The sequence below is a fragment of the Hyperolius riggenbachi genome, unplaced genomic scaffold (assembly GCF_040937935.1).
Source record: "Hyperolius riggenbachi isolate aHypRig1 unplaced genomic scaffold, aHypRig1.pri scaffold_116, whole genome shotgun sequence".
Taxonomy (NCBI): Eukaryota; Metazoa; Chordata; class Amphibia; order Anura; family Hyperoliidae; genus Hyperolius; species Hyperolius riggenbachi.
The window spans coordinates 101072-114428 of NW_027152341.1; the positions used below are offsets into that span (position 1 = coordinate 101072).

General features: G+C 44.1%; 1 long non-coding RNA gene across 1 annotated transcript; it reads right to left on the minus strand.

Annotated features, from left to right (window-relative positions):
* Window positions 1-1137: 1137 nt before the first annotated feature.
* On the minus strand, window positions 1138-9070 carry LOC137543605 (uncharacterized). The gene is made up of 3 exons (XR_011025549.1): window positions 8876-9070; window positions 8609-8659; window positions 1138-1209 (listed from the first exon to the last, which is right to left on the minus strand). It is a non-coding gene; the product is annotated as an uncharacterized lncRNA (long non-coding RNA).
* Between the last annotated feature and the right edge of the window lie 4287 nt (window positions 9071-13357).

Below are 13357 nucleotides of genomic sequence, written 5' to 3' on the forward strand. Positions count from 1 at the left end.
TCACTTTTTAATGAATCAAGCCCTTCTGGTCTTCTGTGTTCTGGTCAGACGAAACAAAAATTCAAATGTTTGGTCACAATGATGCCTCCTTCATTTGGTGTAACAAAAGAGAATCCTTCAACCCTAAGAACACCATCCCCACTGTCAAACATGGTGGTGGGAACCTAATGCTTTGGGGGTGTTTTTTCAGCCAATGGACCAGGGAACCTAATCATGTAAATGGCACCATGAAAAAAACTAAAACAAACAATACATGAGAATTCTCAATGACATCATCAGGCAGTCTGCATAGAAACTTGGCCTTGGGCACCAGTGGACATTTCAGCATGGCAATGACCCAAAACACACAGCAAAAGTGGTGAAGAGATGGTTAGCAGACAACAACATTAACGTTTTGAAGTGTCCCAGCCACAGTCTTGACTTGAATCTAATTGAGAATCTGTGGAAGGAGCTAAAGATCAGGGTGATGGCAAGAAGACCCTCCAACTTGAATGATTTGGAGCTTATTGCTAAAGATGAATGGGCAAAAATACCTGTGGAGACATGCAAAAAGCTGGTCTGTAATTATAGGAAGCGTTTGATCGCTATAATGGCCAATGGAGGTTTTTCTACTGATTATTGAGAAGGGTATGAATAATTGTGGACTGGACACTTTTTGCTCAAATGTAAATAAAAATGGGGACACACACACACACACACACACACACACACACACACAGTCTTATCCTTTGGGAGATACATATTACTCAAAAAAAAATTACTTGCTGGTTGTATAAAAGTAACTTTAAGACAACATGTGGTACTTATCCGTTAGCCGGGCGCATCCTCTAGGTGGCGACAAAAACTCCAGAGTTACATCTTTCCCTACTATCCATGTCGGCCTGGAGGGGGAATAGTAATTAGCGCCACCTGCCGGATGCGCCCGGCTAACAGATAAGTACCCAAAATGTGTCAGGAATATGAAGAATTATGGGCAGCACTGTAAATAGCATCATCCTGATTCAAATCTTCTTGCTTTTACTGATGGCTGACATGGTACGATACTTTACAGTCTATATCAGTGTCACCGGCCTTCAGAGAGCAAACCCAGGCCAGGTTTTGTGTGACTTACCTTAGAAATGATGAGGAGGAATTTGAAGGCCAGGTGGACGAAATCAGGCAAGGAGTATTTATCCTGTATAATTTCCAGCAGTAACTCCAACATCTACCCTGCAAGACAAAGCAGGACTGCTATCACTGCATTGAGCCAGGAGAGAGATGAGAGCTCTGGAGACTCCTAGTGGTAAAACCTGAGTAATGCACCTATCAGCACACTGCTATGCAGGGCTTCGGACAAGCAAAACGCCCAACTCAGATTTCTTTATCCACAGCATGTCCAACCTCCTCCAATTAAATATACATACAGGAAATAAATGGTAAATATACATTTCCTACCATGCAAGGCGTGTCATCCCTGCCAGTGTGAATACTCCAGATAATATACAACCCTCACAAATGGAAGGCTGTAGATGGGTCAGTGGTTAATGAGATGCAAATAAAACAGATTATGCAGAATTATGCAAATATATGCCATTTAAATGAATTTACCAGAATGTTGCATAATTCTACATCTATGAATTATTTGTATCTTATTGGCTATTGAGTAACTTTATAACAAAGGACAGAGTTTGTATGTTCTCCCCGTGTCTATATGGGTTTCCTCCGGGCGCTCCAGTTTCCTCCCACATCCCAAAAACATACAGACTATGATACATACACTATACAATATAGACATGGGGCTATGGTAGGCATTCAATTGTGAGCCCCTCTGAGGGACAGTTACATAGGAATTGTAGTGAAAACAACAATACAATTGCTTATTGTGAGTTTCTCAAACCTGTCCTTATGACTCTCCAAAAGTGCATGGTTTGCAGGCAACCTCACTTATGCAAAGGTGGGGTAATTAGTGTCTCAGCTACATGGAATCCACCTAGCTGTGACACTAACTACCCCACCTGTGCATAAGTGAGGTAGCCTGCAAACCATGCACTGCTGGGAGTCACAAGGACAGGTGTGAGAAACATTGGTTTACAATCGTATTTACAGATTATTTAGTCAGCGTTTGCCCATTGTAAAATCTTTCCTCTCCCTGATTAACATTCTGAAATGTTTCACTGGTGGTGACGTGTTTAGTTCTGCCAGGTGATCTATGCAGAATGTTCATTACTGAGAGTTCTATGCACAGAGTGAAATACTGCTTGCTTGACAGTTGGAAAAAGCCATTCTTTCCCACAATGCAATGAGGTTCTCAGAGAGCAAACTGTCAAGACCATGGACATGACATTACACTGTGGGAGGGGTTTCACTACAATATCAGCCATACAGACTCCCCTGATGATCTATTAGAGAAAAGGTAAAGATTTCTCATGGGAATGGGGGTATCGGCTACTGACTGGAATGGAGTTTATTCCTTGGTTAACATTCTTCTTTAACCACTTCCCAACCGCCTAACGCACAGGGGCGGCCGGGAAGTGGAGCCCGCAAGGACCCACAGAGGTGGCGGTCCTTGTCACTATCTGTAAACGCTATTTTTTTACCCCCCCCCCCCCCCCGCCCCCTGCCCCCTCCTGATCACCCCCCCCTCCCACCCCTCAGATTCTCTCCAGACCCCCCCCCCCCCCCCCCCGTGTACTGTATGCATCTATCCCCCTGATCACCTGTCAATCACCCATCAATCACCCCCTGTCACTGCCACCCATCAATCAGCCCCTAACCTGCCCCTTGCGGGCAATCTGATCACCCACACCAATAGATCGCCCGCAGATCCGATGTCAGATCACCTCCCAAGTGCAGTGTTTACATCTGTTATCTACCCTAAACACCCACTAATTACCCATCAATCACCCCCTATCACCACCTGTCACTGTTACCCATCAGATCAGACCCTAATCTACCCTTTGCGGGCACCAAATCACCCGCCTACATGCTCAGATTGCCCTCAGACCCCCCCCCCCCCCCCCCTTATCAATTCGCCAGTGCATTAGTTACATATGTTCTTCCCTGTAATAACCCACTGATCACCTGTCAATCACCCATCAATCACCCCCTGTCACTGCCACTCATCAATCAGCCCCTAACCTGCCCCTTGCTGGCAATCTGATCACCCACCCACACCAATAGTTCGCCCGCAGATCCGACGTCAGATCACCTCCCAAGTGCAGTGTTTATATCTGTTCTCTACCCTAAACACCCACTAATTACCCATCAATCACCCCCTGTCACTGCTACCTATCAGATTAGACCCCTATCTGCCCCTAGGGCACTCACCCGCCCACACCCTCAGAATGCCCTCAGGCCCCAGCCCCGATCACCTCCCCAGTGCATTGATTGCATCTATTTTCCCCTCTAACCACCCCCTGAGACACCCATCAATCACCTCCTGTCACCCCCCTAGCACTCCTATCCATCAGGTCAGGCCCAATACAACCGGTCATCTAAAAGGCCACCCTGCATATGACCGGTTCCACAAAAATCGCCCCCTCAGACCACCTGTCATCAAAATTTGCAGATGCTTATACCCCTGAACAGTAATTTTGAGACATTTGGTTTCCAGACTACTCATGGTTTTGGGCCTGTAAAATGCCAGGGCGGTATAGGAACCCCACAAACTGACCCCATTTTAGAAAAAAAAAAAAGACACCCCAATGTATTCTGTTAGGTGTATGACGAGTTCATAGAAGATTTTATTTTTTGTCAAAAATTATCGGAAATTGTTTTTTTTTTTTTCACAGTGTCATTTTTCACCAACTTGTGACAAAAAATAAAATCTATGAACTCGCCATACACCTAACGGAATACCTTGGGGTGTCTTTCTAAAATGGGGTCCCTTGTGGGGTTCCTATACTGCCCTGGCATTTTAGGGGCCCTAAACCATGAGGAGTAGTCTAGAAAACAAATGCCTCAAAATGACCTGTGATTAGGACGTTGGGCCCCTTAGCGCACCTAGGCTGCAAAAAAGTGTCACACATGTGGTATCGCCGTACTCAGGAGAAGTAGTATAATGTGTTTTGGGGTGTATTTTTACACATACCCATGCTGGGTGGGAGAAATCTCTCTGTAAATGGACAATTGTGTGTAAAAAAAAAAAAAAAAAAAAAATCAAAAAAGATTGTCATTTACAGAGCTATTTCTCCCACCCAGCATGGGTATGTGTAAAAATACACCCCAAAACACATTATACTACTTCTCCTGAGTACAGCGGTACCACATATGTGGCACTTTTTTTACACCCTAAGCACGCTAAGGGGCCCAAAGTCCAATGAGTATCTTTAGGATTTCACAGGTCATTTTGCGACATTTGGTTTCAAGACTACTCCTCACAGTTTAGGGCCCCTAAAATGCCAGGGCAGTATAGGAACCCCACAAATGACCCCATTCTAGAAAGAAGACACCCAAACGTATTCCGTTAGGAGTATGGTGAGTTCATAGAAGATTTTATTTTTTGTCACAAGTTAGCGGAAAATGACACTGTGAAAAACAACAATTAAAATCAATTTCCGCTAACTTGTGACAAAAAAATAAAAACTTCTATGAACTCACCATACTCCTAACGGAATACCTTGGGGTGTCTTCTTTCTAAAATGGGGTCATTAGTGGGGTTCCTATACTGCCCTGGCATTTTAGGGGCCCTAGACCGTGAGGAGTAGTCTTGAAACAAAAATGACCTGTGAAATCCTAAAGGTACTCATTGGGCTTTGGGCCCCTTAGCGTAGTTAGGCTGCAAAAAAGTGCCAATCATGTGATATCGCCGTACTCGGGAGAAGTAGTATAATGTGTTTTGGGGTGTATTTTTACACATTCACTAAAGTAGAGGAAAATATGGTGCGGCACTCCTATTCATGTGTCCAGTGGAAGGGTAAAATAAGCAAAATCACTCTCACCGTCTCCAGTCAGGTCCTTGCTGCTAGCCACTTGTTAGACGTGTGCTCCGCTGTGTTACAGGGATAGAGAATCAATTCATAATGGTGGAGAGAAGAAATACGTGCACCTTCCGTCTTGGATAATCCGTGTTTTATTGCAGCAGTGAAGATAAAATCACATTGGACACTGTATTGTAGTCAAAAATTAGTTAACATACCATATTGTGGAGCGATGAAGGTGAAGGAGGTGGGCGGCGGGTGTAGAGGCGGAGAGCGACGGCCGTTTCGTGTCGCGGGGACACTTGGTCACGCTGCGTTCCACCAGAATTCTGGTGGAACGCAGCGTGACCAAGTGTCCCCGCGACACGAAACGGCCGTCGCTCTCCGCCTCTACACCCGCCGCCCACCTCCTTCACCTTCATCGCTCCACAATATGGTATGTTAACTAATTTTTGACTACAATACAGTGTCCAATGTGATTTTATCTTCACTGCTGCAATAAAACACGGATTATCCAAGACGGAAGGTGCACGTATTTCTTCTCTCCACCATTATGTATTTTTACACATACCCATGCTGGGTGGGAGAAATACCTCTGTAAAATGACAATCTTTTTTGATTTTGTGTGTAAAAAAAAAAAAAAAAAAAAAAAAAAAAAAAAATCAAAAAAGATTGTCATTTTACAGAGGTATTTCTCCCACCCAGCATGGGTATGTGTAAAAATACACCCCAAAACACATTATACTACTTCTCCCGAGTACGGCGATATCACATGATTGGCACTTTTTTGCAGCCTAACTACGCTAAGGGGCCCAAAGCCCAATGAGTACCTTTAGGATTTCACAGGTCATTTTTGTTTCAAGACTACTCCTCACGGTTTAGGGCCCCTAAAATGCCAGGACAGTATAGGAACCCCACAAATGACTCCATTTTAGAAAGAAGACACCCCAAGGTATTCTGTTAGTAGTACGGTGAGTTCATAGAAGATTTTATTTTTTGTCACAAGTTAGCGGAAATAGATTTTTATTGTTTTTCACAAAGTGTCATTTTCTGCTAACTTGTGACAAAATAAAATCTTCTATGAACTCACCGTACTACTAACAGAATACCTTGGGGTGTCTTTCTAAAATGGGGTCATTTATGGGGTTCCTATACTGTCCTGGCATTTTAGGGGTCCTAAACCGTGAGGAGTAGTCTTGAAACGAAATTTCTCAAAATGACCTGTGAAATCCTAAAGGTACTCATTGGACTTTGGGCCCCTAAGCGCAGTTAGGGTGCAAAAAAGTGCCACACATGTGGTATCGCCGTACTCAAAAGTAGTATAATGTGTTTTGGGGTGTATTTTTACACATACCCATGCTGAGTGGGAGAAAGATCTCTGTAAATGGACAATTGTGTGTAAAAAAAATAAAAAAAATTGTCATTTACAGAGATATTTTTCCCACCCAGCATCGGTATGTGTAAAAATACACCCCAAGACACATTATACTACTTCTCCTGAGTACGGCAATACCACGTGTGGCACTTTTTTGCAGCCTAACTGCGCTAAGGGGCCCAAAGTCCAATGAGCACCTTTAGGCTTTACAGGGGTGCTTACAAATTAACACCCCCCAAAATGCGAGGACAGTAAACACACCCCACAAATGACCCCATTTTGGAAAGTAGACACTTCAAGGTATTCAGAGAGGGGTATGGTGAGTCCGTGGCAGATTTCATTTTTTATTGTCGCAAGTTAGAAGAAAAACTTTTTTTTTTTTTTTTTTGTCACAAAGTGTCATTTTCCGCTTACTTGTGACAAAAATTAATATCTTCTATGAACTCACTATGCCTCTCAGTGAATACTTTGGGATGTCTTCTTTCCAAAATGGGGTCATTTGGGGGGTATTTATACTATCCTGGAATTCTAGACCCTCATGAAACATGTCAGGTGGTCAGAAAAGTCAGATGCTTGAAAATGGGAAAATTCACTTTTTGCACCATAGTTTGTAAACACTATAACTTTTACCCAAACCAATAAATATACACTGAATGTTTGTTTGTTTTTAATCAAAAACAGGTTTGCCCACATTTTTCGCGCTGCATGTATACAGAAATTTTACTTTATTTGAAAAATGTCAGCTCAGAAAGTTTAAAAAAAAAATCATTTTTTTGCCAAAATTCATGTCTTTTTTGATGAATATAATAAAAAGTAAAAATCGCAGGAGCAATCAAATTGCACCAAAATAAAGCTTTATTAGTGACAAGAAAAGGAGCCAAAATTCATTTAGGTGGTCGGTTGTATGAGCGAGCAATAAACCGTGAAAGCTGCAGTGGCCTGAAAGGAAAAAAAGGGGCCGGTCCTTAAGGGGGGTAAAGCTCACGGTCTTCAAGCGGTTAAGTGACAAGACAATATACTGTGTACAGCTCTGCGTAAGGTGTCGGAGCTATACAAATACTAAATAGTAATAATACAAACTTTATAACTGAATGGGTTTACTTTTGATTACATACAAATTATAATAGGCATCAGAGTCAGAAATTGGTTCGAAATTTAAACACCATTACCCTGATCTGAAGCCATGACTCTGATCTGAACTCATGACTGATGCCACAGCCCTCATCGTAAGCCATGACCCTGATCTGAACCCATGACCCTGTAGCCATGACCCTGATCTGAACCCATGACTCGGTAGCCATGATCCTGATCTGAACCCATGACTCGGTAGCCATGATCCTGATCTGAACCCATGACTCGGTAGCCATGATCCTGATCTGAACCCATGACTCGGTAGCCATGATCCTGATCTGAACCCATGACTCGGTAGCCATGATCCTGATCTGAACCCATGACTCGGTAGCCATGATCCTGATCTGAACCCATGACTCGGTAGCCATGATCCTGATCTGAACCCATGACTCGGTAGCCATGATCCTGATCTGAACCCATGACTCGGTAGCCATGATCCTGATCTGAACCCATGACTCGGTAGCCATGATCCTGATCTGAACCCATGACTCGGTAGCCATGATCCTGATCTGAACCCATGACTCGGTAGCCATGATCCTGATCTGAACCCATGACTCGGTAGCCATGATCCTGATCTGAACCCATGACTCGGTAGCCATGATCCTGATCTGAACCCATGACTCGGTAGCCATGATCCTGATCTGAACCCATCACTCAGTAGCCATGATCCTGATCAGAACCCATGACTAGGTAGCCATGATCCTGATCAGAACCCATCACTCAGTAGCCATGATCCTGATCAGAACCCATGACTAGGTAGCCATGATCCTGATCAGAACCCATCACTCAGTAGCCATGATCCTGATCAGAACCCATGACTAGGTAGCCATGATCCTGATCAGAACCCATCACTCAGTAGCCATGATCCTGATCAGAACCTATGACTCTGGAGCCGCACCCCTGATTTGAACCCACGACTTGACGGCATGACTGATCTGAGCAACTGACTGGAGTCCTGACCCTGTTCTGACACCATGAACCTGATCTGAAGCAATGACTCTGTAGCAATGACCCTGATCTGAACCTATCACTTTGAAGCCATGATCGTGATAGAGCAGCCCTGACAGGTTCACAAAGTGATCTGTTTACAAAGTGAAGTGTCAACTGGCTCCACACTGTTATTAACATTAGCAACATTGCTCTGCGGCCTGGAGGTGCCTTGCTGGCCCCGACTCTATTGTCTATGGTTATGAAAATAGCTTACCTAGATGTGGATCCAGAGGGTGAGGCTGCTCCTGATAATTGTCCATAATAACTACAATGAAAGAAGAGAGGATGGTAAGACTCAGACAAGGGATATACAGGCTTCTCGTCTCCTACCCCTGCCTAATACCCAAGTGCAGAGTTCAATCTTTTACCCCAGCAATCCCCCTTTACCTCAACCCCCAAACAGATTCTGGATCAGCAGGAATAACTATGTCCCGCAGTCACACACACATGGATCTAGTGATTTGCAGTCTGGTTCATTCACCTTGAAACCTCTGTGCGCAAACCTCTCTGCTCACCGGCTCCATACAGGACATCTGCAGGTTGACAATCAGGTCTCATGTCTGTTTGCTCTCCATAAAAGATCCCAAGATGTTACCGCTCAATACAATCTCCGGGCTGCCATCTTCCTCTCGCTCAGCACGGTCTGCCACCATGGTGACGATTCTGCACTGGAGACGCTCACGGCTCCCACCTAAAAACACACAGAACAGAGGCTTTCCTGAACCACCATTATGTTGCTAGTTACAGCTGAATGACCTCTGTATGAGCACAGCACCATCGCAGGAATATATTCTCCTCCACATCACACAGAAGTCTAACCTGGCCAGGCAGATCTGGCTCCTGATTGGCTGCTATGGATGTCAGAATAATGCCAGCAGCTGCACCGTACAGAGAGGGTTATTCAGCTCCAAACACATCTAAACGCCAACAGGTAGTATGGGGCCCCTTTCACACTGCATGCCTTTCCATCTGATTATTGAGCCACATGCAACCACAAGGACACCATCGCTGATCCCAGATCCCGAGCACAGCTGATTCCATTCTCTGAATGTGGCATTTCTGCCATAACGCCATACAACACCATTCAATACAACTTTTACTGCAGGTACAATTGCAAAGTACAAGTGCACAGAAAAACAATTGCCCCCTTCCTACACTCTTTTTACTGTGAGAGGGCCCTTATTGTCTGGTTCAAAAAAAGTGGGGAGAGGCCGACAGACAATATAGTGTAGTAGGTCCTGAGGTCCTTTGTCTTAGCCATGACTATCCACAAACCAACTGCAGAGAGCCGCTGACAATCACCTGTTGAGTAGATTACAACAGCTGTTCCAAATTAATCAGGGTAAATAGGATGCTTTAGAACAGCTTGGACTATTTGGAATGGTATAGAACTTTGGATTTCCCCTCAGACTGTGACAGTTTGAAGGGTATGAATAATTTTGGCCTGGTCACTGTTTAAATGTATGTTTTTTTCTCCCACAATAATGCCTCTTGTACATCAGCTTATATTTTGGGAGACACCAAATTTCATTTCCCATCAACAAAATTACTTATTGGTTGAAAAGTAGTAATGTAAAGTCAAAATTTGCCAGGAGTATGAATAATTATGGGCAGCACTGTATATGACTAAGCCTTGTTAGCAGTTGCCTGTGATTAGGAGTCACTGAACATCACAAAACATTGTGATGCCCCATTGACTAATGATAGGCACATTTCTAAAACCTTCACGGTTTCCCTGCAGCCGGAATTACTTAAAAAAAGAAAAGAAAAGAAAAGTGTACAAAGTGTACAAAAACCCAGATAGAGTCACTGGCGGGGGGGATCAAAAGCAAACATTTTAGCCAGTTGAGGACTACAGGCTTACACCCCCCTCGCAACCAGGCAATTTTTCACACTTCTGCACTCTGCAGCTTTAACACCTCGCTGCAGGGCCATACAACTTCGCAAACAAACAAATCTTACCTCCATTTCTTCGCAAACATAGGCTCTTTTATTGGTCTGTGATAGCTGCTGCGATTGTTTTGTTTTTGTTTTTTTAGTTTTTTTTTTTTCTGTAGTTATTTCTCGCTGCCCCCCCTAAATTGGCCCTAGGCTGCGATCCATAGTTTGTTCTTACCTCTCATAGGCATTAGCATAGGGGGAGCTGTGATCCTTCTATTGAGCGGGACTCACATCACAGTAAAAGAGTTAAATTGTGCTGCAAAATCAAGTCAGGCAGAGTCAGCTGAGTCAGGCTGTAATTACGGTTAACTAATATGACCATGCCGTACTAACTATCACAACAATGTGACGGACTCTGGCCCGCTGGAGCATGGTTGGATGAGATTTGTACATTTGAGCGATTGCGAGGTGAGAACCACTGGTGACGAGCAGTGGAGGCTGATATCCCATGGCAAGAGGGAGGAGCAGCAGATTAACATTACTGCAGCTGCAATAGAGACTGGGAAGCAAAGGTTTCATTTGAACAGACACAGCACAAATTAGCCTTTTTATGCACTACCTGTCTAATCAACAGCACTCCAAGAGTTCAAAAAATGCACTGCAGCTCTCACAATATTTTAAAATTCTCAAAAAGAAGATGAAAATGCGCAGGCCTGGGGTGCCGACGCTGCGGACCGCGGGCCAGCGAGGCACCTCCAGGCCGCAGGCCTGGGGTGCCGACGCTGCGGACCGCGGGCCAGCGAGGCACCTCCAGGCCGCAGGCCTGGGGTGCCGACGCTGCGGACCGCGGGCCAGCGAGGCACCTCCAGGCCGCAGGCCTGGGGTGCCGACGCTGCGGACCGCGGGCCAGCGAGGCACCTCCAGGCCGTTACTGCTACCTGTCTTGACTCTAGACCCCCAAAGGTTAGGTTCCGTTCCGTTCCGTTCCGTCCCAACCCCCCCAAAGAAAGTAACTTCACTACATTCCATTGCTATCATTAAAGGACCTGCTGAGTACAGTTCAGTAATCGTCTTGTTAACTCAGGTGAGAATATTGATGAGCACAACACTGGAAATCATTAGGCTGTCATTAGGCTTGACATGTTAAAAGGAGGGTGATGCTTGAAATCATTGACCTTCCCTTGTTAATCATGGTGACCAGCAAAGGAACACATGCAGCCATCATTACATAGCATAAACATGGCTTCACAGGCAAGGATATTGTGGCTACTAAGATCAACAATTTATAGGATCATCAAGAACTTCAAGAAAAGCGGTTCAGTTCTTGGTAAGAAGGCTTCAGGGCGTCCAAGGAAAGTCCAGCAAGTGCCAGGATTGTCTCCTAAACAGGTTTCAGCTGCGAGATCGGAATGCAACCAGTGCAGAGGTTCCTCAGGAATGGCTGTAGGCAGGTGTGAGCACATCTGCATGAACAGTGAGGTGAAGAATTTTGGAAAATAGCTTGGTGTCCAGAAGTGCAGCAAAGAAGCCACTTCTCTCCCCAAAAAAACCTCAGGGACAGATTGATCTTCTGTAGAAAGTATGGCGACTGGACTGCTGATGACTGATGCAACGTCATATTCTCCAATGAAGCCCCTTTCCAATTGTTTAGGGCATCTGGAAAAAGACTTGTCAGTAGAAGAAAAAAGGTGAGAGTTACCATCAGTCCTGTGTCATGCCAACAGTAAAGCATCCTGAGACCATTCATGTGTGGGGTTGCTTCTCATCCAAGGGAGTGGGCTCACTCACAATTTTGCCAAAAAACACAGCCACAAATAACGAATGATACCAAAACACCCTCAACAGCAACTTCTTCCAACAACAGTTGGATGAACAACAATGCATTTTCCAGCACAATGTTGCACCGTGCCATAAGACAGGTGATAACTAAGTGGCTCAGAGACCAAAACATTGAAATTTTGGGTCCATGGCCTGGAAACTCCCCAGATCGTAATCCCATTGAGAACTTGTGGTCATTCCTCAAGAGGTGGGTAGACAAACAAAAGCCACCTAATTCTGAGAAATTTAAAGAAGTGAATATGAAATAATGGGTTGCTATCAGTCAGGATTTGGCCCAGAAGTTGATTGAGAGCATGCCTAGTCAAATTGCAGAGGTCCAGAAAAAGAAGGGCAAATACTGCAAATACTGACTCTTTACATACATCTCATGTAATGGTCAATAAAAGCCTTTTAAAACTTATGAAGCACTTATAATTGTATTTCAGTACATCACATAAACAACCGAAACAAAGATCTAAAAGCAGTTTAGCAGCAATCATTGTGAAAATCCATGTATTTGACAGTCTCAAAACTTTTGGCCAGGACTGTGTACACAAGGAATATAGAAAGGGTGTGTAAATACATACAAGTGTGTGTGTGCATAGTACATACACACTAACATGTATTAAGTATACATACGCCCAAATATGTACAAACATGTGTACAGTCCTGGTCAAAAGTTGAGTCAAAAATATTGCAAATTAGAAGAGTTGGTGCTTACATTTTTATAATAGCAATTTGCATATACTCCACAATGTTATTTAGAGTGTTCAGATGAATTGCGTAGTCCTTTTTTGCCATGAAAATTAACTGAATCCCAAAAAAACCTTTCCACTGCATTTCATTGCGGTCATTAAAAAAAAAAGGCCTGCTGACTGAGATATTTCAGTAATCGTCTGGTTAACTCCAGTGAGAATGTTGACTAGCACAAGGCTGGAGATCATTAGGTCAGGCTGATTGGGTTAGAATGGCAGAGTTAGAATGGCAGACTTGACATGTAAAAAGGAGGGTGATGCTTGAAATCATTGATCTTCCATTGTTAACCATAGTGACCACCAAAGAAACGCATGCAGCCATCATTACGTAGCATAAAAATGGCTTCACAGGTAAGGATATTGTGGCTATTAGGCTTGCACCTAAATCAGCAATTTATAGGATCATCTAGAACTTCAAGGAATGAGGTTCAATTCTTGTTAAGAAGGCTTCAGGGCATCCAAGAAAGTCCAGCAAGCACCAGGAACGTCTTCAAAAGAGGATAGGAGTG